The sequence below is a fragment of the Pteropus medius genome, unplaced genomic scaffold (genome assembly GCF_902729225.1).
Source record: "Pteropus medius unplaced genomic scaffold, Ma_sr-lr_union100, whole genome shotgun sequence".
NCBI lineage: Eukaryota > Metazoa > Chordata > Mammalia > Chiroptera > Pteropodidae > Pteropus > Pteropus medius.
The window spans coordinates 3,289,547-3,295,239 of NW_024340698.1; positions in this window are offsets into that span (position 1 = coordinate 3,289,547).

Genomic DNA, 5,693 nt, shown 5'->3' on the forward strand with positions numbered 1-5,693 from the left:
TGAACAGGTTTAGGTATGGTTCCTGCCCCCTAGGAGTTTACTTTCTAGTGGGGAAGTAGAGTGAGTTAGCCTAGGTCACAGTGCTGATAAGAGGTAGCTAAAGCTTGAAGTCTTCTGACTCCAAGTTCAGTGTCGTTTACATGTTGTCACGTTGTGACTCAACAAGGAAGAGGCCCTGTTAGTCACATCCATGATGACTTCACCAGATGAGGCAGCTTAGCTTTTGTTCTACCAGCTAGTGAGTGTTTCCTTAACTTTCATTGAGCACATTGCGAACCTAGGACTATAAAAGGTAAAGTTTAAACGAAAACAGAATTTGGGCACAGCATCTCTGTGACAACCACAGCTGTCTCTTTTTGAATTATTTCTGTGGGCTAGACCTTTTATGCGTGTCATGTATCTAATCCTAACAACCACCTTATGAGTGAGGTATATACTTATATTCATTTCTCTGTTTTACAGCTAAGGATGCTGAGGCTCAGTGAGGTTATACAACATTGTGAAGCTTGCTCAGTTAGTAATTCAGGGCTATAGAATGCAAACCCATGTCGTTTGACTCCATAGCCCATGCTCTGAATCACCATACTATGCTGCATCTATCTACCAGACTGGAATGAAGTAAATGACACTAGCTCAGAGACAAAGGGGCAGTCTGGGACAAAGGCCAAAGATTGCTCTTCCTGGCAGGACTCCCGGTCATAGTTCTTTAACAGGTAAAAAAGCACAAGATTGGATTTAGAAGAGTAGATTGACCACGTTTGCTAATTTCAGATGTCAAGTGACATCTGAAAACCAATCCTGGTTTTCTACTATTGCGCCATAGTACTTTGTGCCCATAATTTATGAAGCCTTCCATCTTCCTAGTGTGTTTTTTTTTCAAGTAATTTAAGCTATGAAACATATGCAAGCTGAATTTTAAAGATGTGCTGGAAGGCCAGATTGATCTGAAACCTTATGTGTGTATCTTGCTCTCTGAAGTCCTTTTATATTTAGTATCTCATGAGATTCTCACAACCACCCCAATAAGGTTTTTCCCATTTTATAGTTGAGGGAATGTAAGGCTGAGTGAGCCCAAGGTTGTGAAACTAGTAAGGATTTAGGAGCCATTGCCGGGCACCTTTGTTGTTGGATATGGGTGAAAGCATATCTGAACCCACCTTTAAGAATCTTATCATAACTTGCAATTCTGTTTTTGTGCCTCCCACTGAATTAAACCAGTTAGTAAAATATATGAATTTTCAAAACATGTGCTACATATGCAGGTTTTCAATGATATACTAAGATATCTTTTTCATTCCAGATCCAAAAACTCATTCAGTAAGCATTGATTGTGTTCATAAACACTGTATTACATATGATAGAAGTAATACAAAAATTAGCATATATTATTATCTAGGTTTCCTAAAATAAATAGCATATATGGATGGTTTTAGTTGGTAGAAGCTACTGGATTTCTGTTCAGATACAGCTTGTCGGGATGAAGGGGAACTTTGGTCCCTTTTAGGATGTATGATGCAACTTCACTATATTTAGATTTTGTCTATTTGGGAAGTGTCAGTGGATTCTTTTTGCAGTGTCTTATTCCTCATGACTGGCAGGATTGGTAGCTTTAAGCATTTTCACTTTCAAAACAAACATGACTTATAACCCATGTGGCTACAATGACTGTAGTTGCTTTGGTGAACATTTGAAACTATGCAGTGGGAATAAACAAGACCATTACTGTAAGTGTTTTTTTAAAGCTAACCTAATGCTCTGGAAATGGTGTAGATGGAATAGAGGAGAAAGATGTGAACATTGGAAATATATTCCACTTGGCAAGAGGGCACAAAAATTAAGGAGATATTCATTCACTTATTCAACAAATACTTAATGATCTAGGCATTGTTCTTGGCACTGGAGATACAGCAATGAAGAAAAAAAAAAGACAAAAATTCCTGCCCTGTTGGAGATGACATTCGAGAGGGGAAGAAGAGAAAATAAACATAAATAAAACATTTTTTTATGTCAGATGTTGGTAAGTACTGTGGAGAAAAATAAAGCAAGGAAGAAAAATGGGGTGTTGGAGTGTCTGTCTATGGGGGTGGCTAGAGAGGGCTAAATTGTGAAGATGACATCTAAATTATGACCTGAAGGGAGGAGGTCATATGGATTATCTGTACAAAGAAAGCTCCGGACAGAGGGAGCAGTAGGTATAGACGCCTTGAGATGAGGCTGTTTTCGAGGACCAGCAAAGAGACCAGTGTAGATGAAGTGGAAAGAGCAAGGGAGAGAATAGTAGGAGATGAGGTTGTGAGGTGGCCAGGAAGCTTGGCCGGCTTACGGTAGGAAGTTTTGTTTACAAGGTGTCTGGCTGATGTTGAGCTAGTGTGGTGGACACTGTTTGGTGCCTTGCCCACGTTCCCTTTACTAGTCATGTGTACCTATCCCTTAGCTGCTGAGAGTGTTGGTTGCTAAGGCTCATAGTTGCCTCCTCCTCTGTAGCAGGAGCCTTCTTGCCTAAGAGGTTTTGCTTCCTCATCCCTATAGGCAGCCCCTAGTCAATAACTGGTTCAACCCCTTTGCCTCAAGATGGGACCAACCCTGTGGTATAATTCATGCCCCACAACTCTTCGTGGGATCAAGTTACACAATACTCCAGCTGCACCACCACCTTGCTTAGTTAGCTCCTTCCCTTGCCCTTTGCTGCTTACTTCCATTTTCCCCCAAAGAATTCTTGTCTCAGGATCTGCTTCCAGGAATAGAACCTAAGACAATCAACTTTCAGCAACACAATTTTACAAAGGTAATATATTTTGTTTTCTTTTCAAAGGTCCACTTTGGGTTATATTTTATTGAACCAGGCACCCCGGATGGTGAGGCAGATAGGTGATTCATGCCAGTCTCCACTACCTTCCCTTGCCTTAAGGAGCCAGAAAATATATTTGTAAACTAGATGGCACTAGAGGTGCCACTATTGACACCTGTGACTGTCTTTCTAATTCCGGCCATTGTAAACTAGGGTCCTGATGGTATTATGTTATAGTGATTGATTCTTTTTTTCATTGGTAAATGAAACCACAGGAAGGTCCTTTAGATGTCTCATTTTAGTTACTTGAATTCATAATCAATATATATTGACTTCTGCAATCTTGCAATTGTGTTTGAGTGAATACAGTATTTTTTTTTTTTGAGAATCGGCAGTGTTTTACACACTTTTTGTTTAACTAGAGCTTCTTATTCCTGTACTCTACCTTAGGAAGGGGAAATAAGCTGTGGCTGGCAAATCTGAACCCATCTCAAAAATAACAGGTGATTGATTTGCCTTTCCCCTACTTGTCACGGGTGTGGGCAAACTAACTTTGTTGTCAGGGACAAGGTTTAGAGAACAAAAGTTTTGGGTAACAAGTGTTTGGTTATAAATCTGAACTGTACCAATGGATGTAATTAAACTCTGGCTGAAGGCCCTCTCCGTTGCATGGGCTGTGAATGAGCAAAGTCAAGTTCCTGAAGGGCATCTCCAAGTCTGAGGTTCTCCATTACCCACTTTTGACAAAGATTTGCCCATGATCCCCCTTGCACAGAGCCACTTTTAAGGTATAAGACCAGGGCCGCTCACGTTGTATAAAGATACTTTGGGATGCTTTGGGATCACTGTAACACAATGCAATCAAGAACCTCGTTTTAAAATACCCTCCACTGCTGAGGACCAGAATTAGACAGTTACAGGTGTCAACAATGGCACCTCTAGTGCCACTTAGCTCACAAATGTCATCCTGGCTCCTTAAGACAATGGAAGGTAGTGGAGACTGGCATGAATGATCTGTCTCACCATCCAGGGTGCCTGGTTCAATAAAATATAACCCAAAGTCAACCTTTGAGGACAAAAATAGAATATATTAGTTTTCTAAAATTGCGTTGCTGAAAGTTAGTTTCTTGGGTTCTGTTCCCTAGAAGCAGATCCTGAGACAGGGATTCCTTGGGGGAGAATGGGAGTAAGCAGGAGAGGGCAGGGGAAAGAGCTAACCAAGCAAGGCAGTGGCTTAGCTGGAGTCTAGCTCCTTTAACCCGATCCCATGTATTCAAGCCCCTTTACCCTCCTGTCTCTTCCCTTACCATATTCATCTAGAATAGTCCTAATGGTATAAGTTGCCATCTTATACTTTAATACTTATCCAGTAAAGTAGGCAGAGGATATACAGTTGATCCCACTTTGCAGATGAAGCAATAAAGATTCAGGTGCTTAGGTGACTTGCCCAAGATCACAAAACTAGTACTGAGAAGAGTCAGAGAGAGACCCCAGGTCTAATTGCTGTGCCCTCCCAGAGAAAAGTGTTATGAAAAGTCAATGACTTATTTTTGGCATTCTGCTTACTAATATGTTCATTTGATTTCCTCCTGTTGTGGGGATGTCAGTGCATCTCCATTTATCCAGCCCAAATGTGTTTTTTTTCCAAGTACGGTAGTTCCTCTTTATCTGTGGTTTCACTTTCCAGTTTCAGTTACCCACAGTCTGAGATTATTAAATGGAAAATTCCAGAAACTTTTGAGAGATAGAGACCACATTGACTTTACTTTTATTACAGTATATAGTTAAATTGTTATTAGTTATTGTTTTTAATCTGTTACTCTGCCTAAATTATAAATTAAATTTCATCTTACATATGTATGTATGTATAGGAAAAACATATATATAGGGTTTGTTACTATACACAGTTTCAGGCATCCAGTGGGGGTCTTGGAATATATCCCCCAACAGAAAAGGGGGGACTGCTGTAGTTTGCTTAGGTAGTGCTCTGCTCATTGAAGCCTCCTACTGGTTGGCTGTGCTTCTCACTGAGTGGCTCTGTAAGCCTTGAACTCTTCTGGATTGTGTCTGTAGTGTTCCTGGGCCTCATTTTACATTTATTTTTATCATTTGCACAGCCAGCCATGTCTTTGTCAATCTCCAAATATGGCGGCATATTTGCCACTCCTGTTTATTGTCTTGGCTCCTGGTTCGTTAGTATTGAGAAACGTCATCAATTAATGCCATAATCTGTTGTGTGGGATGCTGACACAGACTCCTGAGAACTGGTCTTGGTGTTGCCTGTGCCTTTATACCCAAGCTCCAGTTATTTTCCCAAGATTTTCAAAAAATAAATAAGCAAATAGACAAACCTACCAACTGACCTCAGTATATTTGGATCAGCTTCCTTCCAGTTCAACTGGACAGTTGGAGTGGGTATTGAGATGTGGTGAGTAGGTAATCTGTAAACAGATACATGATTCCCTATGGGAGAAGCTTGTGGTTGTGACTTTTATGTTTAACTTTTGTAGAAGAAAGTTGAAATCTCTCAATGATTCAGAGCATCAAAGATAACAGGGACATCTCTTGTCATTTTTATAAAGATGGACAAACGGAAGCAATTCAATTACAAATATTGACTGAGCCCTTATTCTGGGTTTGTAGGAAACTTTCTAGGGACCTTGTTCAGCAGGACCTTAACAGGCTCTCTTTGTGGCTGGTTACACTTAAGATAGGGCAAATCCCAGGAATTTGATAGCTTAGATAATTAGTAGGCTTTCTCATGCCATATGGCTTATGTTTTCAGTAGTGAGACTCACTCACTTGGAGTCGGCTCCACTTTCTCACTCCATTCTTATGCCCAAGGGTAAGCATTGGTGGTAGATTTGGCCTGGGCACAAGGTGTAGGCTTGAACTTTCTTTCTTT